The 25,143-nt window shown below is 46.9% G+C and overlaps 1 pseudogene; it reads left to right on the plus strand.

The window, feature by feature from the left end:
* The first annotated feature begins 19,745 nt into the window (after positions 1 to 19,745).
* On the plus strand, positions 19,746 to 19,898 carry LOC116973827 (annotated as a pseudogene).
* Positions 19,899 to 25,143: the final 5,245 nt, after the last annotated feature.

The raw sequence follows: 25,143 nt of genomic DNA on the forward strand, positions 1-25,143 counted from the left end.
TCCTATCCATGTACCACAATTGTGTTTATTTATGGTATTATCTGACCTAATTGAGTAGCATGCAAAACAAAGCTTTCCACTGTACCTCGGTACGCCTGATAATAATAATTAACCGAAACTTAAATTCCTCCTTTTGCCTGAAGGCTAATCTTCAAATCCCATTTTGCATCAAACTTTTGGTTCAGTTTCATTTATTGTCAGATGTAATGAGGTACATTGAAAAGTTTGCATTGGGAGGATCCACCCTCCCAGTCCCCGTCTTGCAGGCACAGGTCAATATTCCTGCGTTCAATTGCTCAAATTTCTTCAACAACCAAAGAATGGCAGCACAGTGGCGCAATGGTAAAGTTGCTGTCTAACAGCGTTAGGGACCCAGGTTCAATCCTGACTACAGAGCTTCAATCCTTACGCCCAGCCCGAGAGCCGCCCAGCCTCCCAGCACGAGATCCCCTCACACAACCTCTCCCCCACACAACCCCTCCCCCCACACAACTCCCTCCCCTCACACAACCTCTCCCCCACACAACCCCTCCCCCCACACAACTCCCTCCCCCCACACAACCCTCCCCCCACCCCTCCCCCCACCCCCACACCACCCCTCCCCCACCCAACCCCTCCCCCCCCCACAACCCCTCCCCCCACACACCCCCTCCCCCCCCACACCACCCTCCCCCCCCCCACCACCCCCCCCCCCCCCCACCCCTCCACCCCCCCCCTCCCCCCCACAACCCCCCACCTCACACCACCACCCTCCCCCCCACCCTCTCCCACCCCCCTCCCCCCACACAATCCCTCCCCCCACACAACCCCTCTCCCCCCACACAACCCCCCCCCCCACAACCCCTCCCCCCACACAATCCCTCCCCCCACACAACCCCTCCCCCCACACAACTCCTCTCCCCCACAACCCCCCCCTCCCCCCCAACCCCTCCCCCCCACACCCCCTTCCCCCCACAACCTCTGCCCCCCCAAACTCCTGCCCCCTCCCACAACCCCATCCCCCCACAACCCCTCCCCACCGCATTCAAAAGAAGCAGAAAGAATAAGCCCGGAGATGGTTGGCCCCTGTACTGGGGCGGCCAAACTCGCAGTCCTTGGTCCTCGGGTCGACACCCATCCACCTGCGCCCAGCGCCTGGTGGGGAGGCCTCCATCCCTCTCTGCCCCGCCCCCCTCCCTCTCTGCCCCCCCTCCCTCTCTGCCCCCCTCCCTCTCTGCCCCCCCTCCCTCTCTCCCACGCCCTCCCTCTCTGCCCCCCTCCCTCTCTGCCCCCTCCCTCTCTGATCCTCCCCTCTCTCTCTTCCCCCCTCCCTCTCTGCTCACCTCTCCCTCTCTGCCCCCCCTCCCTCTCTCCCACGCCCTCCCTCTCTGCCCCCCTCCCTCTCTGCCCCCCTCCCTCTCTGCCCCCCATTCCCTCTCTGTCCACACTCTCTAACCCCCCCCTCCCTCTCTGCACCCCCTCCCTCTCTAGGGAGTGGAGAGTATTGGGATCTATGGGTGAGTGGTGGAGTATTGCATTCAGGAACCAGCCCTCCCCTGTGACGCCGCGCCCCCCCCCCACCCCTCAAACTCTACCCCCCTCTCCCACATAACCCCACCCCCCCTCCCCTCTACCCTCACTCTACCCCCCTCCCCCTCTCTCTCTACCCCCTTACCCTCTCCCTCTCTACCCCCCTCCCACTCTCTCTCTAGCCGTGCCTGCGCAGTTGGCGGGTATGCGTGAGTGGATAGGGCGGGGGGTGGGGTAAAAGGAGTGAATTAATAATATTAATATAATATCAAGGGGGGGTTAGTGTGTGGGGGTGGTTAGGGTGTGTGTGTAACGCTGCAGGCTGCCCCTCCCCCTCCCCCCGCGCAAACGTGCGTTGAAAGGACGGGACCCAATGGGTCCCGCTTGGTCTAGTTATACACTTAAAGACTTGATGAGGATTTTAATAGTTTTTGAAGGTAGACACAAAATGTTGGAGTAACTCAGCGGGACAGGCAGCATCACTGGAGAGAAGGAATGGGTGTTGTTTCGGGTCGAGACCCTTCTTCAGGCATCTCGACCTGAAACATCACCCATTCCTTCTCTCCAGTGATGCTGCCTGGCCCGCTGAGTTACTCCAGCATTTTGCATCTACCTTCGATTTAAACCAGCATCTGCAGGTCTTTCTTACATTAATAGTTTTTGAACTGTTTCTTAAGCCTTTACAGTATCGGGCAACTGTTTAAACCAGATCTGTAACTTTGGAGGCTTGGAATGGTGATGTTTCAAGAAGTCTTAACTGCACACAGGGCTGCATGGTGGCGCAGAGGCAGAGTTGCTGCCTTGCACCGTTTGCAGTTCCGGAGACCCAGGTTCGATCCGGACTACGGCTGCTGTCTATACAGAGTTTCTGCATTCTCCCCGTGACCACGTGGGTTTTCTCCGAGATCTTTGGCTTACTCCCACACTCCAAAGACGTACAGGTTTGTAGGTTAATCGGTTTGGTATAAAAATGTAAATTGTCCCTTGTGTGTGCAGGATAGTGTTAATGTGCGGGGATCGCTGGTCGATGTGGACTCGTGGGTCGAAGGGCCTGTTTCCGCGCTGTATCGCTACACTGAACTAAACAGCTTGCTTCTTCTCAAGCAGAAATATTGTGTTTCTGTACAATATATATGTACCACCATCCCTGTTTTGCAATTTATTTTCTTTCATTATCATATCCAAATGGGGCTTAGCTGACTGCCAAGTGGAATAATTTTCCAGAGTTGTACACATTGGAGTTGAAGAGATTACAGACGACAGATTAACACGTGGAATGCAGCCGTTGAGAGAGTCTTGCCAAAACCCTCACAGTCCCTTCTGGCAATGCATTCCTTCGTACATGAAGCTCCATGCTATCTACAGTTATTTTGGAATTAATCTTCAGGCTCTTTGGCTCTTGGTGAGTTTCGCGTTTGATTCAAGGAATTGGAAAGCGTTCCATACATGTGGGATTTCAATTTCCTTTGTTTTTTTGGATTTGCATTTAGTTTCAAGAAGTTCTTTCATCCACATCGGATCTCATTAATAGCTTCCTGAGATTGCAAGGGAACTTAAAGGTATCTCCCATATATTGCCAAAAATAACAATACAATCCTGATCTCAATGTGAATACATATTTTCCCTGACTTATAAACTCATAAATTGTGGAATAGAAAATGTAAACACCTTCAGCTTGATGTACAAAAATGGCGATATCCCTTTCATCAAACTAAACATATGGGTTTGTAGGTTAATTGGCTTGGTATTAATGCAAATTGTCCCTATTGTGTGTGTAGGACAATGTTAGTGTTAGTGTGTGGGGGTCACTGGTCGGTGCAGACTCGGTGGGCTGAAGAGCCTGTTCCCTAAACTTAACTAAACTAAACTAAGGGTCTGAAGAAGGATCCCGACCCAAAACGTCGCCCCTTCCTTCTCTCCAGAGATGCTGCCTGTCCCGATGAGTTTTGTGTCTAACTTAAACTAAATTAAGGTTGAGCGGGCTAGGATTATTAGCACACTTGCACTATCCTACACACACTGGGGACAATTCACATTTATATCAAGCCAATTAACCTACAAATCTGTACGTCTGGAGTGTTGGAGGAATCCGAAAATCTCGGTGAAAACCCACGCAGATCACGGGTAGAATGTACAAACTCCGTACAGAGAGCACCTGTAGTCAGCATCGGACACGGGTTAATTGGCTTGGTGTAAATGTAAATTGTCCCCAGTGTGTGTAGGATAGTGTTAGTGTTAGTGTCAATGTTAGTGTGTGGGGATTGTTGGTCAGCACGGACTCGGTCGGCCGAAGGGCCTGTTTCCTCGCTGTATCTCTAAACTAAACTAAACTAAACAGAAGTCTATAAAGAGGAGAAAGCCCTTACAGATCTTGGAGCTGGTTAGTTATTACTGATGTGTAGAAAGGAACTGAAGATGCTGGTGCTGATGCTGGTGCATACCGAAGATGTCTGTCTGAAGAAGGGTCCCGACCCAAATCCTTTTCCTCCAGAGATGCTGCCTGACCCGCTGAGTTACTCCAGCACTTTGCGTCTATGTTGTCATTACCAATTGTCATTGGTTGCATCCACCTGCATGTTTCTTACCAAGGGGAAACCTCTCTTGCACTCCTGAAGTGCAGAGCCCCAAATTGAACCCAGGTGGGAATTGACCGAGAATTTGGACAAGTGAAGTAATTTTTTGTAGAAACAAGGAACTGCAGATGTTGGTTTACGCAAGATTTATTTGCTAAGTTACTCCAGCACTTGAATGAATGAATGAATAAAAAATTATGCTTTATTGTCACGTGAGGCACCAAAGGTATGCAAAGAGTTGCCACATAAAGGAAGTCAACAAAGTTAAAGTATCCCATTTTAACACAAACCATTTTTAACACTTTCCATTGTGGTCCCCCTTAGTTCTCAGTGGTCCCCCCATGCCGGGTCCTCCTTTGTTCTGCCTCTCCTTTGTGTCTATCTTTGGTATAAACCAGCAACTGCAGGTTTTGTTTCTTCATCTTAAATTCTCCAATTTTAGATATCTTCCAACACTCTCCCCCCCCCCCCAACCCCCCCCCCCCCCCCTCCACTTTCTTCTCCACATTCTTCACTTACAGGCCCCCCCCCCACACGCTTATCTGCCTCTCCTGGACTCGTACCTATTTTCTAGGCCCAACTTGCCCACTCCGGCCAACATGTCCCAGCTACAATAATCCCACATGCCCGTGCTTGGCCCATATCCCTCCAAACCTGTCCATCCATGTACCTGTCTAACTGCTTCTGAAATGTTGGGATAGTCCCAGGCTCAACTACCTCCTCTGGCTGCTTGTTCCATGCATCTACCACCCTTTGTGTGAAAAGGTTACCCCTCAGATTCCCATTAAATGTTTTTCCCTTCACCTTAAACCTATGTCCTCTGGTCCTCAATTCACCTACTCTGGGCAAGAGACTCTGTGCATCTATCCGATGTATTCCTTTCATGATTGTGCACACATCTATAAGACCACCCCTCATCCTCCTGCACTCCAAGGTGTCCCAGCCTACTCAACCTCTGCCTAAAGCTCACACCCTCTAGTCCTGGCAAGACTCTCGTAAATCTTCTCTGAACCCTTTCCAGCTTGGCAACATCTTTCCTAAAATGCTCTTTATTAGTTTTCAGTTTTATACAATCCTTATACATTCCCATACCCAGCCAACCAACTCTCCTTCTCCTCAAAATTCCTATTCTCTCGCAACTATTAAGATATTCAGAATTGTTTTCACAGATTGTATAAAATTGAATAACATCAGGCTTATTCACTCTGAACTTCCAAAAATGTGTTTCCCAAAATTGGACACAAAAAAGTGGAGGTGTAACTAAGTTGAGTTGTAAGTGGCACTGTGGCTTAGATGATAGAGTCACGGCCTCAAATGCCAGAGTTCCTTGTTCGATCCTGAGCTCTGGACGCTGTCTGTGTGGAGTTGAGTATACAAGTTGGGAGGTCATGTTGCAATTGCACAAGACGTTGATGAGACCGCATTTAGAGTATTGTGTTCAATAATGGGCACCATGTTATAGAAAAGAAGTTTGAAAGGGTTCAGGGAAGATTTACGAGTATGTTGCCTGGCCTAGAGGGTCTGAGTTATAGGGAGAGGTTGAGTAGGCTGGGTCTCTATTCCTTGGAGCGCAGGAGGATGAGGGGTGATCTTATAGAGGTGCATAAAATCATGAGAGGAATAGATTGGGTAGATGCACAGAATCTCTTGCCCAGAGTAGGGGAATCGAGGACCAGAGGACAAGGTGAAGGGGAAAAGATTAAGTTTAGTTTAGTTTAGTTCAGAATCTGAGGGGTAACTTTTTCACACAAACTGTGTTGGGTGTATGGAACAAGCTGCCAGAGGAGGTAGTTGAGGCTGGGACTATCCCAACATTTCAGAAGCAGTTAGACAGGTACATGGATAGATAGGCTTGGAGGTATATGGTCCAAGCGCAGGCATGTGGGACTATTGTTGCAGGGACATGTTGTGCCAGTGTGGGCAAGTTGGGCCGAAGGGCCTGTTTCCACACTGTAGGCAAACGTAGTCAGGATCGAACCTGGGTCTTAGGCGCTTTTTGCAGCAACTTTACCGCTGCACTGCCATGCCGTTGGTGAGGTTGAAGATTTCCTTGCATTCTGAGGTTATGACAACCCTACCAAAAGTGTGCAGGAAGAACAAATAAAATCTGCATTTATATTTACATAGGAAATGGATCTTAAAGCAAAATTATCTTGGAAATAACCAGAACCAAGTTTGTCATTTTCTCAGGGCCCTAGCAGAGGGGTTTGAGTTTGCATGACATCCTTCAACAGTAAATGAATATAAACTAATGCAGATGCTGGAATTCTGCAACAAAAACAGAAAATGTTGGAAGCACTCAGTTGTTCAGGCAGCATTTGTGGAAAGGACCAAAAAATAATTAACTGCCCCAAACTAATTTTTTTGTTTAGTTTAGTTAAGTTTAGTTTAGTTTAGTTTAGTTTAGTTTAGTTTAGAGATACAGTGCGGAAACAGGACCTTCGGCCGCTCCGAGTCCCCGTCGACCAGCGATCCCCGCACATTAACACTATTCTAAGCACACTAGGGGCATTACAAATTTAGCAAAGCCAAGCCTGTACATCTTTGGAGTGTGGGAGGAAACCGGAGATCCCAGGGAAAACTCAGACAGGTCACGGGGAGACCAGCACTCATAGTCAGGATCAAACTTGGGTCCCTGGCGCTATTAGGCAGCAAATCTACCGCTGCGCCACTGTGCCGCCCTAAATCTTTTTACAAATGCTGCTTGACCAGCTGAGTATTTCCAACATTTTTGGTTTTTGCTTTTGTCTTCCATTTGTGCTGATCATTTAACAGACTATATGAGTGGGAGAGTCTAGGACTAGAAGTCATAGCCTCAGAATTAAAGGACGTTCTTTTAGGAAGGAGATAGGGTAACATTTCTTTAATCAAAGGGTGGTGAATCAGTGGAATTCTTTGCCACAGAAGGCTGTGGAGGCTGCCAGTGGATAGTTTTAAGGCAGAGATAGATAGATTCTTGATTTGTGTGGGTGTGTCAGAGGTTATGGGGAGAAGGAAGAATAGGATTATGAGGGAGAGATAGATCAGCCATGATTGAATGGCGAAGTAGACTTCATGGGCTGAATGGCCTAATTTTACTTCGGAGTCACGTGAGTGATTCCGTGAAGAACCCCGCCAGTCCGCATGCGCATCATTACGTCTGATGCATGGTGCAGCGATTGGCTGGGAGGTGCAGCGCTCCTCCAGTAGTAAGTTTAAAAAGCCTCAGGTAAGTGTCAAACTTAGTTGGAGGTCGTTTCTGCGCTTGTTAAATCTTGTTACAGGAGGGCAAGTCCAAGCATGGAGAAATCGTTGAGAGCAAGGCGAGCCATTGCAAAAGTAACCAAAGACCGCGGGAGTGCGGGTAGCGGGTGGCCGCCTAGTTCATCTACCGAGTCGCTAATAGTAAGACCAGCGACTGCAGACTTGGTGTCTGAGGGCACTGTGGCTGCGCCGGTGGGGCGTAAAGCCACCAGGAAGTCTGCACGGCCGATAGACTCGGACGAGTCCGGTCGGGAGGGTTCCCCTCCGAGAATGGATACCGTGTTTGGTCGGGTATCCAGGATGGAGCTCCTAATGGAAAGGATGCTCCATCAAGACACGCTCCAGCAGGAGGAATTGTGTCAGTGCCGGCCTCTCCAAGAGCCCGCGCCAGCATCACCTACTACAGTGCTGCTTAATGTCTCCCTCTTGGAGGAGGAGAGCATAACGGGTCAGTATGAGTCTGATGCCGAATCTGTGGGCTTAGCAGTGGAGGCTACCCCAAGGGATGAAGGGCACGAGCCGGAGGATCCATTCATGGCAGCAAGATTTGCCATCCCGACCGATTCCGGAGAACCTCTGGGTGAAGAATTGGCTGCCAGCATAAATCACTTGGCCTCACACCAGCTTCAGGAGCTGACCATGGATGCAACGGCCAAGTAGTATGACACCCCGACTCATTGTATCCTGCTTAAAGTGCCGGCCGTAAATCATGCCATCTGGGGCCATATGGGAGTAGGCATCAGGGCGCAGGAGATGAAGCTGCAAAGGGTGCTGAAGCTACTTGCTTCGGTCATTACGGCATTCGGGAGGTCGGTGGATGGTGGGCACCTGACTGAGGTTCAGCAGGATGACCTGGCTCTCATGTGCAATGTGCACTTTGAGATAAACTGCCTTAGAAAGAGCGCCATTGTACAATCAACCCGAAGTTCGCTGCCCTGTGTAAGCCTAGTAACATCCAGCCACCGAATCTGCTGTTCGGGGAAGACCTCGCGAAACGGGTGAAGGAGCTGGACGACGAGGCAAGAACCGTCGGGCTCATTAAGGCGCCAATGACCAGCAGAACCCTTCGGAGGCAGTACCCCTACAAGCGGTTTGCTGAAACCGGGTCCGGTCAAGGACCAAGCCGGCCATTCAATGTGTGCAGCTGGCGCACTCCAGCAGGAGCACGGGCAAACATGCTTTTTCCCACCAGAACCAGGGGACAAAAAACTCTCGGTAACCATGGAGGTAGGTGGGTCTGGTGCTTGTCGAAACATATTCAGTGAGAATTACCTACCAGTTTGGGGGAGGTTACACTGGTTTCTGAAAGAATGGTATGGGATAACATCAGAGTTGTTTATACTGCAAAGTATACAAGGGTTTCGAATTGAATTCATTCCCAATTTGTGTCCACCTACACAGCATACACAAAGGTGGGCACTCATTTTCTCACAAAAAGAGATTTGGTGGTTCAAGCTGAAATTGAAAAACTATATATAAAAGGTGTAATTGAGAAGACAGTTTGTCAAACTCACCAATTCGTATCTAATATTTTTCCTAGACCAAAGAAAGATGGTGGGAGTCAGATTATTTTGGACCTGACAGAACTTAATCCGTTTGTGTAGTACAAACATTTTAAAATGGAAATATTTGCTACTGCCAAGCAATTGGTTTCCAGAAGGTGTTATATGGCATGTATAGATCTAAAGGATGCATATTCCTCAGTGCCTGTTCATAAAGATCATCCGAGATATTTGAAATTTAGCTGGATGAGGCAATAGTGGCAATTTAAAGCGCTGCCTAATGATTAACCTCAGCCCCTAGATTATTTACAAAGCTGCTAAAACCAGTACTGGGGCTACTCCGGGTTCAGGGTCATATTGTAATGGCTTATTTGGATGATATCTTAATAATTGGAAAAACACGGGAGTTATTTGTTTCAGCTGTTAAACTCATATTTGAGAGATTGGGGTTTCTCATTCATCCAACTAAATCAAAATTGATACCGGTTAAAGTTATTGATTCTCTGGGATTCACAGTTAATTCAACTCACATGTCTGTGACTCTGCCCAAGGGCAAGAGATTAGATTTAATTGAAGGCTGTAACAAGCACATGGGGGAGCAATCATCTTCAATTAGACATGTGGCCAGTTTGAATGGCAAATTGGTAGCTGCCTTTCCAGTTGCACAGTATGGACCTTTGCATTACCAACATTTACAGAGGGCAAAGGTACAGGCACTCAGGATACATGCAGGTCATTTCAACAGACCCATGCAATTACCAGCTGGAGCCATTGCTGAAGTAGAGTGGTGGATAAGAAACATTTCAAATTGTTCCAGCAAAATTCTGATTGAAGCACCTTCAGTTGTTTTACAGACTGATGTTAGTGCCCTAGGTTGGGGTGCTACTGATACCATCTGTAGCTGTGGAATGTGCATAAGGCATTTATTCTCCAATCACATGGAATTAATTATTTAGAGCTATTGGGAGCATTTTATGGGCTTAAGGCTTATTGTACCACCAATCATCACTTACATGTTCAACTTCAGATTGACAACACCACGGCAGTGGCGTATGTGAATCATATGGGTGGAATCAAGTTGGAATCTTGTGACAGGTTGGCTAACCTTATTTGGCACTGGTGCATTAAAAGAAACATTAGGGTTTCAGCTGTCTACTTGCCAGGCAGATTCAACATGGTGGCAGACACCAGGTCACGCACATTCAATGACAGCACAGAATGGATGTTGAATCATGATGTATTTAATGATATTGTTGTTCGGTATGGGATGCCAGATATCGATTTGTTTGCATCCAGACTCAATCACCAGGTACCGAAGTATGTTTCATGGGAACCAGACCCAGGGGCAGTAGCGGTAGACGCGTTCTCGCTACACTGGGGCGGAGTGTTTATATATGCATTTTCCCCATTCTGCCTCATCAGTCGGTGCTTGACCAAGATCAAGCAGGACTCCGCTTCAGGGGTTTTGGTGGTACCAGACTGGCCTACACAGCCATGGTTCCCTCTCATTTTGGACATTATAACACAGCCTATTATGGTGGTTCCAAAACATAATAACCTATTGGTGCACCCTGTGACTGGGGATCAACTCCCGTTGTATGATCGTATTAATTTGTTAATTTGCAGATTCTAAGGAGGCCATACCTGGGTCTGGGACTATCCAATCATACTGTGGATATCATCACATCGTCCTGGAGGGATAGTACCAAAAAGCAGTAAATCTCTCATGTCAGGAAATGGGAGGAGTTTTGCGCACAAGGGAACATTAGTTACCACACAGCATCCATCCCAGATGTGTTAGAGTTTCTGTCCAAGTTGTATTTTGATGAAGGGTTGAGCTATAGTGCTATCAATAGTGCCAGGAGTGCTCTGTCATCGTACTTATGCTTGGGGTCAGAACTACAGTCTGTAGGATCTCATCCGTTAATATCCAGGTTTATGAAGGGCGTTTTTAATTCCAATCCCTCCAGGCCTAGATATTCAGAAATCTGGGATGTGAGCATGGTACTCACGCTGCTTCGTCAGTGGGCTCCAGCCACATACTTGTCTTTGGTGAAGATTACCCTGAAGTTGGTCATGCTCATGGCACTGGTGTCAGCGCAAAGGGTTCAGACTTTGCAGAAGTTGCGACTGGACAGGATGGTGCCATCTGGGAATGACGTTATGTTTTACATCTATGATCTAATAAAACAGAGCAGACCAGGGGTGTCAGGATTCAAGCTTGTACTATCAGCATATCCCATGGATTTACGACTGTGTGTAGTGGCGCACTTGCGATGTTATATCGAGGTCACCAAGAGCCTCAGAGGTTCGGAAGTATCATTGTTTATTACCCACAAAAAGCCACATATGAAAGTGTCGGTTCAGACCATTTTCAGATGGCTGAAACAAGTGCTGGTTTGTGCAGGAGTTAATACTGACAATTTTAAATCTCACTCAACCAGGGCGGTATCAACGTCAGCAGCGACGGCAATGGACGCCCTCTAGACCATATCCTCGTGGCCGCAGGATGGTCAAATGAACTGACTTTTCAGAGGTTTTATAATAAACCACTTAACGAACCCGGGGTGTTCGCCCATTCCATTTTAAGTTCTGTTTCATAGCTTCCCTCTGGGAGAGAGGGGTCGCTATTGTGTTTTCTTTATTTTGTTTGTGAATTAAAGCATCACCATGTTAATCTGTACCATGTTTCAATGTATTGCTCATTATTCACTCCTCCTGAGTCAACTGATGCACCTGGATTCGTATCTACGGCATGAAATCACAGAGCTTTGAAATCTTCATGGAATCACTCACGTGACTCCGAAGTAAAATAGTAAGATTAAACGAGAACTTACCAGTTTGAAGTTTGATCTTTATTTTTATGAGGAGTTACGATGAGCGATTACGTGCCCTCCGCTCCCGGCCCTCAATATCATAAAGGTCAACTGGAAGGTCTGGTTTATAATCTTACTATGTTACTTCAGTTATTATTATCTGTGATTTCACACCGTTGCTTTGAAGATTGACGCGCATGCGGACTGGCGGGGTTCTTCACGTAATCGCTCATCGTAACTCATAAAATAAAGATCAAACTTCAAACTGGTAAGTTCTCGTTTAATCTTACTATTCTACTCCTATCACTCATGACCTTATGATAACAAAAATGAATTTTTCCTTTTTTTCATAAAGTAATATTTTTCATTGCTTTTTTTGTGCATGGTTTCAGTCCATTAATTTTAACCCAACCAGTGACCTTTATAATATATAAGTTTTATTTTTCTGTTCCTTATTCCAGATGTATCTATGTTACTATTGGTATCTTGGGTTTATAATACATCCTTTGCCACTCAAAACACCATAGTTTAGTTCTGGCAATCGTTTAAATCAGCCAAAAATAACTAAACTCTGCTCCAATGGGCAACACAAAGTTGTTGCTGATGGCACTGTGGAATCTGTGGAATTCTCTGCCTCAGAAGGCAGTGGAGGCCAATTCTCTGGACGCGTTCAAGAGAGAGTTAGATAGAGCTCTTAAAGATAGCAGAGTCAAGGGATATGGGGAGAAGGCAGGAGCGGGGTACTAATTGGGGATGATCAGCCATGATCACAGTGAATGGCAGTGCTGGCTCGCAGGGCTGAATGGCCTACTCCTGCACCTATTGTTTATTGTCTATTGACACGTTATTTAGATGTATGGACAGAATTGCACACTTCATTAGTTTGCAATTATCTGGTATTCTTTGCATACTTTGTTATCTCAACAATCATCAACATTGAAGATAGACACAAAAAGCTAGAGTAACTTTAGCAGGACAGGCAGCATCTCGGAAGAAAAGGAATAGGTGGTGTTTCGAGTAGAGACCCTTCTTTGGACTCCATCCAAAACTTCACCTATTCCTTTTCTCCAGTTACTCCAGCTTTTTGTGTCTATCTTCGGTTTAAACCAGCACCTGCAGTTCCTTCATACACATGCAGTCATCAACATTGACTAAATGCATAAAGTAACAGCATTCTTTACGATCTCAAGCACAAAGTAGTCAGGGGGTATTCTGAGGCTTAAATGTTATTATCCTTCCTTGGAATTGGAATTTGCTTCATATTTATTAACCTTGACTGGAACAGCTGGCAAATTTTACATTTTTACAGACTTCAATGCAAGGATATCTGAATCCACATAATTGTTTCTTTACTTATTTTCCAAAGATTACGGTCCAAAATATCAAACAACCTTAGTAGCAAAATGACATTAATACAAACAAGGCTTTATTTAGACTGTAAGAAGGACAGTACAGTTTAGTTGAGTTTAGTTTATTGTCACGTGTACTGAGGTACAGTGAAAAGCTTTTGTTGCGTGCTAACCAGTCAGAGGAAAGACAATAGCTAACTACTTAAATTGGATTTGGACAGTTGTTTTGTTTAGTTCAGTTTAGACTCGGCCCACCAAGTCCTCACCGACCAGCGATCCCCCCCGTACAGCAACACTATCCTACACACTAGGGACAATTTTATAAATACCGAATTATTGAAGCCAATTGACCTAGAAACCTGTACGTCTTTGGAGGCCAGGAAACCCTCCGAAGAAAAACCACGTGGTCACAGGGAAAACGTACAAACTCCGTAAAGACAGCACCCAGAGTCGGGATCGAACCTGGGTTTCTGGTGCTGCAAGGCAGCAACTCTACCGCTGCACCACCGTGCCAATGTTGTTATGTTCATATATTGAACACTGCCGCTCAGTTAGAACATATAGACAGTAGGGTCTTTACGTTCTAACACTGAATTATCAGAAGAGTCATAGAATGATACAGCGTGGAAACAAGCCCTTCGGCCCAACTTGCCCACGCCAGCCAACTTGTTCTCGCTGCACTAGTCCCACGTGCCTGTGCTTGGTCCATATCACTCCAAATCTGTCCTATTCATGTACCTGTCTAATTGTTTCTTAAATGATGGGGTAGTCCCTGCCTCAACTACATCCTCTGGCAGCTTGTTCTATACACCCACCACCCTTTGTGTGAAAAGGTTACCCCTCAGATTCCGATTAAATTGTTTCCCCTTCACCTTAAACCTATGTCCTCTGGACCTCGATTCACCTACTCTGGTTAAGACACTGCATTTATCCAACCTATTCCTCTCATGATTTTACACACAAATCCACAGAATGACACCAAAAAGCTTCCATTATAATGACAACCCGTCTGGTCCACGAGTCTTCCTATGATTATGGAAAGTTACTGAAGAATTCAATTAAGGGCAAATGCAGACAAAATATTTCATCTGATGGGACAGAAATAGATAATATTTTAAATTAGAGCTTGGCCTTTGATGGGTGATAGCAGAAAGCACCACATTTTCATATAAAACTGATGGAAATTATGTTGAAAAACCTTTTGAGACTGGGTCAATTGAAAATTTTAGAATAGATAGAGGCAAATTTGACTTTTCTTTGGTAAGACTGATTTATTCAAGGGATAATTTAAACATTCAGCAGATGTAACTCCTTTTGCGGGCGGCGCGACTCTTGTCAGCAGCGGCCTCTGCAGTCCGTCTGTCTTTTTATTGTTTTCTGTCTTGTTCTATGTAGTTTTTATTGTTTTGTTTTTTGTCGGGGTATGTGTGTGGGGGTGGGGTGGGGTGGGGGAACTTTAAGGTCTTTCCCCTGCACGGGAGACCCGACCTTTTCTTTGTCGGGTATCCGTTGTCGTTGGGGCTGGAACGTGGAGCGGCCTCCAACAGGAATGACCTGGGGCTCCAGTCGCGGAGCTGCGGATCTACTCACCATCACGGAGCTGGCCGAGTCCGGAGCGGGTGGAGCTATGGTGGAGCGCTGCTGTGACCCGACACCCGGAGATTCGGAAGCTCCTACCGCAGGTCTGTGGACAGTAATACCGGGAGCCCGCGTGTCCCTGGTGGGAGACCGCTTTTAGGGGCTTCCGCAACGGCGACTTCTCCCGCCCGAGTTGCGGGGTTGAAGATTACCTGGAGCGGGGCCATACATCACCGCCCCGCGCGGCTTGGAATGGCCGCGGGACTTTGTGAGCGCCTGCCGGGGCTCCAACACCAAGACCCGGTGCGTGGCCTTGCATCACCCGGCGTGGCTTTAATGGCTGCGGGACATTTAACATCGCCCGCCGGGGGCTTTGACTCTGTCTTTGACTCTGACATGGGGGGGAGAGGGGAGTGCAGGGGAGAGATATGTTTAAGTTTTGCCTTCCATCACAGTGAGGAGGACTCGCTGTGATGGATGTTTATGTGAATTGAATTGTGTTGGTGTGTGTCTTGGTTCTTTTTTTGTATGGCTGCAGAAACCAAATTTCGTTTGAACCTCATGTGAGGTTCAAATGACAAATAAAAGGTATTGTATTGTATTGTATTGTATTGTATTGTATTTTAATCTCAGAAGTTTAACTCTCTGGCGGCACGGTGATACAGCGGTAGAGTTGCTGCCTTACAGCGCCAGAGACCCGGGTTCGATCCTGACTATGGGTGCTGTCTGCACGGAGTTTGTACATTCTCCCCGTGACCTGCGTGGGTTTTCTCCGGGATCTCCGGTTTCCTTCCACACTCCAAAGGCGTACAGGTTTGTAGGTTAATTGGCTTTGTATAAATGTAAAAGTGGCCCCAGTGCGTGTAGGATAGTGTTAGTGGCGGGGATCGCTGGTCGGCATGGACTCGGTGGGCTGAAGGGTTTGTTTCCGCGCTGTGTCTCTAAACAAAGTTAAATATCGTGAATTGTGGAACTCTGAATTTAAAGGAAAAAATGTGAGGGAATGCAATAATTGTGGAGAAAGGAACTGCATTCAAAGAAGCAACATTTTTTCTCATTAACTGACTGTGTTTGGTTCTGGTATCTGCTCATCATTAGTTGTTCCTAAATAAGTGAAATAACATTGTCATGTGCTATTAAAGTTGCCAGGGGTAAACGGGACGAAAAAGGTTGGGAACCCCTGCACTAGGGACAATTTACAATTTTACCGAAGCCAATTAACCTACAAACATGTACATCTTTGGAGTATGGGAGGAAACCAGAGCACCCGGGGCAAACCCACATGGTCACGGGGAGAAGGTACAAACTCCACACAGATAGCACCCACAGTCAGGATCGAACCCGGGTCTCTGTAGCTGTAAGGCAGCATCTCTGTTGCCCACATTTAGTGCCTCACAGCGAGTGTACAGTGGCTTAGAATGTGCTGAAGAGATCAGCTGAATGGATACCTACACTTGGAGCTCCAAGTTAGAAGAATAGGGAACCAACAGTGGAGCAACTCTGATGGGTCCCTATTCTTGTAACTTGAAGCTCCAAGGGCAGATATCCATTCAGCTGCTCACTTTAGCACATTCTAAGCTGCAGTACCCTCGCTGTGAGACTCTTAATCTAGCACACTGTATTTCCTCCACAGATGCTGCCAGGGTGGTGCAGCGGTAGAGTTGCTGCCTTACAGCGCCAAAGACCCAGATTCTATATGACTACGGGTGCTGTCTGTACAGAACATGCTTTTAAGGACATTTTTAAGGTGGAAATTGACGAATTCTCGATTAGTATGTGTGTCAGGGGTTATGGGGAGAAGGCAGGAGAATGGGGTTGAGAGGGAAAGATAGATCAACCATGATTGGGCCCAATTATGAGAGAGTAGACTTGATGGGCCCAATGGCCCTATTCTGCTCCGAGAACTGATGGCCTTATGAACTTTATTCCAACTGTTGCCACTCATACAAGAATGCAAACCAAGAATAGGGCTGCATGGTGGCGTATTGGGAGAGCTACTGCGTTACAGCACCACAGACCCGCGTTCGATCCTGAATACAGGTGCTGCCTGTACGGAGTTTGTATGTTCTCCCCATGACCACGTGGGTTTTATCTGAGATCTTCGGTTTCCTCCCACACTCCAAAGACGTATAGGTTTGTATTTTAATTGGTTTGGTACAAATGTAAAATTGTCCCAAGTGTGTGTGCGATAGTGTTAGTGTACGGAGATCGCAGGTCAGTGCAGAATCAGTGGGCCGAAGGGCCTGTTTCCATGCTGTATCTCTAAACTCAACTAAACTAGACCCACTGAGTTACTCCAGCACTTTGTGCTTTGCTCCTCTATGGCAAGGTGTGTTGAATAAAAAGGTTGATACAAAAGTGAGTGGTTTTGCAGATAGTGAAGATAATTGTGAACGATTGCAGCAGGATCTGGATCGATTGGCCAGGTGGAGGGAGGAATAGTTGATGGAATTTAATACAGAGAAGTGTGAGGTGTTGCATTTTGGGACATCGAATAAGGGCAGGACCTACACAGTAAATGGTAGGCCTCTGGGAAATGTTGTAGAACAGAGGGATCTAGGACTACAGGTGCATGGTTCCTTGGAGGTCGAGTCGCAGGTAGATAAGGTGGCCAAAAAGGCTTTTGGCACTTTGGCCTTCTTCAGTCAGAGCATTGAGTATAGAAGTTGGGAGGTCATGTTGCAGGTGTATAAGATGTTGGTGAGACCGCATTTAGAATATTGTGTTCAGTTCTGGGCACCATGTTATGGGAAAGATATTGTCAAGCTTGAAAGGGTTCAGAAACGATTTACGAAGATGTTGTCAGGACTAGAGAGTGTGAGCTATAGGGAGAGGTTGAGTAGGCTGGGTCTCTATTCCATGGAGCGCAGGAGGATGAGGGGTGATCTTATAGAGGTGTACAAAATCATGAGAGGAATAGATCGGGTAGATGCCCAGAGTCTCTTGCCCAGAGTAGGGGAATCGAGGACATCGGTTCAAGGTGAAGGGGAAAAGATTTAATAGGAATCCGAGGGGTAACATTTTCACACAAAGGGTGGTGGGTGTCTGGAACAAGCTGCCAGAGGAGGTAGTTGAGGCTGGGACTATCCCAACAGTTAGACAGGTACATGGATAGAACAGGTTTAGAAGGGTATGGACCAAGCGCAGACAAGTGGGACATGTGTAGCTGGGACAATGTTGGGCGGTGTGGCCAAGTTGGGCCATAGGGCCTGTTTCCACACTGTATCACTCTATGACTCTATGACTGTGAGCTGAGGACAAAGGTAAGACTGATAATTAGAGGTGTTTTCTCTTCTAATACTGCATTAGTCCATTTTAAGATTGGGTAGGTATGGGAGGAATGATTAGGAAACTTCAAGCAATTCCTGCATAACATCAATAACATACACATTCCAATACCAAATGCCGATTGGGAAGGTATCACACCAACATCAAATATTTATTCTGCAACACAAGGCTTTACCGAGATAAACTTTACTTCCATTTGTATCTGGAAGAGATTAGGCTGACGTTGCTCAAGGGCCATGCTTATCAGCGTTTGTTCACTGATAGAACCATTGATTCAGGGCCTTTAGTGTTTGACCTGATAGAGTAAGAATTTGAAGATTTCTTAATGGATTTTCGAAAGGACTGCTCATTATAAATTTAAGATGTAAAAGCTGTGAATCGGGTGCTATCTGTATGTAGTGGACCTGATGGAGCGTACTATGGGGAAATATTCATCACTGATGTTCCGAGCCTCCTTCTAAAAGGTACTGCTGGAAGGCTGTAACATGCCTGAAGCATCATCATGACCGCCCAGGTGGACAGTCAGGGGGCTAATTAAGAATAAAATAGGCATCTCAGGAATGTTATCGGCTTCAAGGTTATAGTTTTAGTTTTAGAGCTACAGTGTGGAAACAGGCCCTTCGGCCCACCGAGACCGTGCCGACCACGATCGCCCGTACACCAGTTTTATCCACCAGGGACAATTTTTTACAGAAGCCAACAAACCTACAAACCTGTACGTCTTTGGAGTGTGGGAGGAAACCGGAGCACCTGGAGAAAACCCACGAGGTCACGGGGAGAACGTACAGACAAGCACCCAGAATCAGGATGGAACCCGTGTCTCTGGCGCTGTAAGGCAGCAACTCTACCCCAGCGCCACCGTGCCACCTCACCTATCATGGTAAAGGGCCTGTCCCACTGTACGAGCTAATTCAAGAGCTCTCCCGAGTTTAAAATAAAATCGAACTCGTGGTAAGCACGTAGAATGTATGTCGCGGGTACGTCGGGAATCGTCTTAAAAATCAGGACGTCTTTTAGCGGCTTGTAACGCTAACGGCAGGTACTCGGGAAACGCGGTTAGCTCGGGAAAACTCGTGAAGATTTTTCAACATGTTGAAAATTTTCCACGAGAGCCCCGAGTACCTACGAGCGGCTATTACTGTAATTCTCCGAGTTCTAAACAGGGGAAACTCGGGAGAACTCTTGAATTAGCTCGTACAGTGGGACAGCCCCTTTAGGGTCCTTGAAGGCTGGGCTTCTTTCAACATTCATAATGACTTCAACCGAGGCACATATATCCTTTGTAATGAATGAATACTTTGTCAGCATCATCATCATCTTGACTCAAGCTTCGTTTTTTTTAAAAGACTACATCTGAAACTAATTGGAATTTTGATAACGATGGGATATATTTTAATCCAAGGTATGCAAGTAATCAGCACATACGCCGCTGACAAAGTTACAAAGTTACAAAGTTACAAAGTACCCCTGTGCCAAGCCCCTCTTTGTTCTCTCCACCCTCCATCTCCCTCACGGCGGCCCCTCCATGCTGGGTCCTCCCCGGATTCCTCCGTGGCACTGGCCCAGACCCCAGCAGCCGGCTCCGTCAGCCACGGGCTCCACCGACCCGTGAGGCTCCCCGGACCCGACAGGCACCAACCCGGGCTTCTCCGCAGCCATCCTTCCGGGAGATGACGAGACCACGGCGCCTCTATAAAGACCACCGGCCACATTCCCGGTCCGCAGCCGCGGCCTGGCGGGAAGCCTTGCATCAATATGCACAATGTTAGGACAACTGCAAAGAGCAGATCATCAGACTATATCCCAGAATATGAAGTAAAGCTCCAAAAGTGTACATCCTTTGAAACGTATTGAAGAATATTATTGAAGAACATGAGAAAACGTACAGTGCTTACACGGCACGTGAGAATCGGTGCACACGATGGCCGATCTCCCAGGATGAGACTATCCCATTGCACTTCAGCTGCGCTGATGCCCATGATGTCCCCAAATACAAGAGACTCGACTGTGGTAGAGGGGGACTGCGTTTGTTATTTTTCATGGCACAGCGGTAGAGTTGCTACCTTACAGTGCCAGAGACCCGGGTTTGATCCTGACGAAGGGTGCGGTGTGTAGGGAGTTTGTGCGCTCTCCCCGTGGCCTGCGTGGGTTTCCTTTAGGTGCTCCAGTTTCCTCCCACACTTCAAAGACATGCAGGTTTGTAGGTTAATTGGCTTTGGTATCATTGTATATTGTCCCTTGTGTGTGTAGGATAGTGTTGATGGGCTGAAGGGCCTGTTTCCACGCTGTATCTTAAACTAAACTAAACAGATTCATGCAGTTCCAAGGATGAGGAGAAATAGCAATTTGTATCTAATGGTGATATGCTGCTATTGGCAAGTGATATTTATGGTAGAAAACTAACAGAGGTGCTTGGAAAGCCAAATGGAACCCCACTGACAATATTAACAGCCAGATTGTTGCTTATGTTTTCAGCTTTTTAGCTAACCATTGGGGCAGCTGTTGGAGCTGCTGTGTCGCAGCGGCAGTGACCTGGGTTCGATCCTGACATTGGATGTTCTCCCTGTGACTGTGTGGGTTTCCTCCGGGTGCTCCGGTTTCCTCCAACATCCCAAAGACATGCAACTGTCCAGGTTTAATTGGCCTCAGTTATTGGCCACTAGTGCATCGGGAGAGGATGTGAAAGAGAGATAACATGGAACTAGTTCCAGGGTGGCACGGTGGCATAGTGGTAGAGCTATTTCCTTACAGCGCCAGAGACATGGGTTCGATCCTGACTACAGGTGCTTGTCTGTACGTTCTCCCCATGATTGCGTGGGTTTCCTCCGATATCTTCGGTGTCCCCCTCTCCAAAGGCGTACAGATTTGTGATTTAATTGGCTTGGTATAAATATAAAATTGTCCCTAGTGTGCGTAGGATAGCGTCAATGTCACGTGCGGGGATCGCTGGTCTGTGCGGACTCGGTGGGCTGAGGGGCCTGTATCATTAAACTATATTAAACTAGTGTGAACGGGAGATCAATGGTCAGGGTGGACTCGGTGGGCCGAAGGGACTGATTTTTTTTCCATATCTCCAAAGTAAACTAATCTGATGGCAGCGTGAGATTTTGAGGACCTGAAGCCATCCTCAGTATCTGTCAAACACGTTTTGCAAGAGTCCTTGGGCAGCGATTCAATGCTGTTTTTGATCACAGTTAACATTAACTGTAATGCACCCCATGTGTCGTATGACCCATTTATCTCAGCCAGATCATTCTGTGTCCGCTACTTCATTTAAAGTAAAACCAGCCCAAAGTCTAAAGTACAATTCAGCATGCACAGATTTTCATGTGTAGGAAGGAACTGCAGATGCTGGTTTAAACCGAAGATAGGCACAAAAAGCTGGAGTAACTCAGTGGGACAGGCAGCATCTCAGGAAAGAAGGGATGGGTGACATCTCGGGTCGAGACCCTTCTTCAGACTGAAAGTCAGGGCAGAGGGAGACACAAAGATGTGGAAGTATAAGGTGTGAAAACGAGACATCAAAGGGGAAGAAGTTCAACTACACTAAACTAAACCCAATTACCCCAAGTGGCATGGTTTCTGCCAGTAACCCCTGGTGATGTATTTTTCCAACACAACCCCAATGCCGGTAATGAGTTAAGATGATCTGATCTTGAGTTTCCATCCAATAATCTGTACCTGACCATAAATTCCACGTGATTCATTGTCATCACAGGGAACTGCAAATACTGGTTGACAAAGAAATAGGGTCTTAGGGGCAAGGGAAACAAGAGATATACACAAAATGCTGGAGTAACTCAGCAGGACAGGCAGCATCTCTGGAGAGAAGGAATGGGTGACGTTTCGGGGCGAGACCTTCTTTAGACTAATGTCAGGGGAGTGGGCGGGACAGAGATGTCTGAAGAATGTCGGGACGACAGATGGCACAATGGGCTAAGTGTTCGGCTGGCAACCGGAAGGTAGCCGGTTCGAATCCCGCTTGGAGTGCATACTGTCGTTGTGTCCTTGGGCAAGACACTTCACCCACCTTTGCCTGTGTGTGAATGTGTGTGAATGTGTGTGAGTGATTGGTGGTGGTCGGAGGGGCCATAGGCGCTGATTGGCAGCCACGCTTCCGTCAGTCTGCCCCAGGGCAGCTGTGGCTACAAAAGTAGCTTATCACCACTGAGTGTGACTGAGGAGTGAATGAATAATGCGATGTAAAGCGCCTTGAGTATTAGAAAGGCGCTATATAAATCCCATCCATTATTATTATTATTATTATTATGAAGAAGGGTTTCGACTCGAAACGTCACCCATTCCTTCTCTCTAGAGATGCTGGCTGCCCCACTGAATTACTCCAGCATTCTGTGTCTACCTTAGATTTAAACCAGCATCTGCAGGTCTTTCCTAAACAAGAGATATAGATGGATATAAAGAGATATGGAAGAAATCTATGAAAGATATGCAAACAAGTAACGATGATAAAGGGGACAGGCCATTGTTAGCTGTGGGCGAGGTGAAAAGGAGTTACAGACAACGAGACTCCACAGGACGACTTTGAAGTCAGTACAATGACGGGTGGGGGAGGGAGGAAGAGAGAGAGTTGCAAGGATTACTTGAAGTTCGAGAAATCAATATTCATACCGCTGGATGGTAAACTATGTTCCAGTTAGTCTGGATACCTAATACCATCTACTACACATGAAGCAATATTAGTTCCCTATAACAATACCACAGCCATTACCTTTCCTTCAGCAACTCTTCAAAAACCAGAGGGTATAGGTTTAAGGTGAGGGGGGAAAGATTTAATGGGAACACGAGAGGTACCTTTTTTACACAATGGTGGTAGGTGTTTGGAACGCGCTACCGAAGGACGTCGTCGAGGCAGGTACTATTGCAACGTTTATAAAATATGTTGGCAGGTACCTGTGTTAATTCTGGCCAAATTGGAGATGCCAGGAAACTAAAATTGAGAAAAGGCTTCTGGGCTGCTAGGCCATTTGGTAAATTTAAATGTGCCTTCTGCAGAAACGAGACAAGCTGCAGAATGGTGCCAGCTTGTCTGAAGCCTAGATAAGAGTTGCAGGGAAAGAATGGGACATCTGCAGATTCTTACAATTAGGTGTAAATTGCATGAAACGGATTGGGTGAATGCAAACCAGACATACACATTGTAAATATTGTTGCAAAGCGTTACTTTGCTAGATGTTGATTGGGTTAAGTGTTCAGCCTTGTCTGGGTTTCTTGAATATCTGGGCAAATGTTGCTATGTATGCTTCCTTCCAGAAGCTCCATTTGAATACAATTAGTTACTGTATTAGTTACTGTATTATTGGGTTAGGGAAATGTCGATCATGTACTGTGTTAATTGAAATGTTATTGGACTGTATAGAGACCACCCCCACATGATTCGGCCCCTCAAGAATCGGGGGCCTTTAAAAGAACGCTTAGGGCTGCGTGACCTTCTGGAGTGTCTCTGCTTGCACGAGGCTAGAAAGGCTTGTAAAAGCAGATACAAGGATCGAACCCGCGATGATTATGTATAGTAGTGGGAACTGTTATTGTGTTTTTCCAAAATAAAGTTTAGATGCACAAGCGCTTGACTCAGTATTTTATTGACTGAAACTAGACTGGGGGAAGCTTAGAGCGAGCTAATTACACCTGGATAAGATAGGTTTAGAGTGATATGGGCCAAATGCAGACAGGTGGGACATGTAGATGGAGCATGCTGGTTGGCGTAGGCAAGTTGGGCTGGAGGGCCTGTTTCCGCACTGTATCGCTGGAACTAAAACTCAGCGGGTCAGGCAGCATCTCTGGAGAAAAAGAATGTTCATAAGTGATAGGAGCAGAATTAGGCCATATGGCCCATCACTACTCTGATTAGATAGATTGGATCAAACATCTGAAGAAGGGTTTCGGCCCGAAACCTTACCTATCTCCTTCGCTCCATAGATGCTGCTGCACCCGCTGAGTTTCTCCAGCATTTTTGTGTACCTATGGTTAATCTATCTCTCCCTTTTAACCCCACTCTCCAGCCTTCTCCCCATAACCCCTGACACCTGTACTAATCAAGAATCTATCTATGTCCGCTTTAAAAATATCAATTGACGCCCCCTGCAGCCTTCTGTGACTAAAAATTCCACAGATTCACCACCCTCTGATTAAAGAATAGGTGAGGGTTCGAGTCTGAAGAAGGGTTCCAACACGAAACATCACCTATTCCTTTTCTCCAGAGATGCTGCCTGACTGGCTGAGTCACTCTGGCACTTTGTGTGTCTATCTTCTTTAACACTGGTGCAAATCATTTTCCACCATGTACGATGCTGACTCCGTACTGAAAGTGCATGGCTACGGCAAGAAGCAAATGGTAGTTTGTCGGCAGTTGTGAGAGCAGTTTCCAGCGAGGATACTGTGGCAGCCATTAGTTTCTCAACGGGCTGCTCCGGTTACAGGGTTCCTGGAATGAGACATCTGAGCGCTGCAAGGAGTGTGGAGGAATTTCCATGGCACTGTCTACACTCATTGAAAGGAAAACCTTCGAAGTGGCAGAAAACCACGTTGCTCGGCAACTGTGCCTGCTGTGAAACTCTATCATCTCACTCAGACCCTCGGGGATGGGTGGATGTATGGGTTGGACGAGGTGAAATCTAGGGATGAGCATTCCAGCTTTTCATTTCCTTTGGATGAGAAAAGAAACAAATGAGGAAAAAGGAATAATTCCAATGTGACATGTGGCTGGAAATTCTTTTTATGATGGAAAATGCTCTGATGACATCTGGAAAGAGAAAAGTCTAACCATGTTTATGTTCTGTGTCTCTCTATATTTCCCCTCCTTGTGGAGACGTTTGTTCGCCCCGGGCTTTGCTACTGCAAGGTTCACCGTCCCGCCCAATATATCTGAGCTTGCAGAGCTGCTGTGTCGTGCACTTGTGGGAGACCCATAGTAGGACCCGGCAAATATTAGCACCGGGAAAACCCACAGCCACGGACCGACGACCATGGACTCGCCCACCGCGGTTGTAGTATGTAGGGACGGAGACAGAAAGTCACCGAGTCATTGAGTCATAGAGCGATACAGTGTGGAAACAGGCCCTTCGGCCCAACTTGCCCACACCGACCAACGTGTCCCAGCTACACTAGTCCCACCTGCCTGCGCTTGGTCCACACCCCTCCAAACCTGTCCTATCCATGTACCTGTCTAACTGTTTCTTAAATGTTGGGATAGTCCCAGCCTCAACCACCTCCTCTGGCAACTTGTTCAATACACCAGCCACCCTTTGTGTGAAAAAGTTACTCCAGC

The sequence above is a fragment of the Amblyraja radiata genome, chromosome 5 (genome assembly GCF_010909765.2).
Source record: "Amblyraja radiata isolate CabotCenter1 chromosome 5, sAmbRad1.1.pri, whole genome shotgun sequence".
NCBI classification, from domain to species: domain Eukaryota; kingdom Metazoa; phylum Chordata; class Chondrichthyes; order Rajiformes; family Rajidae; genus Amblyraja; species Amblyraja radiata.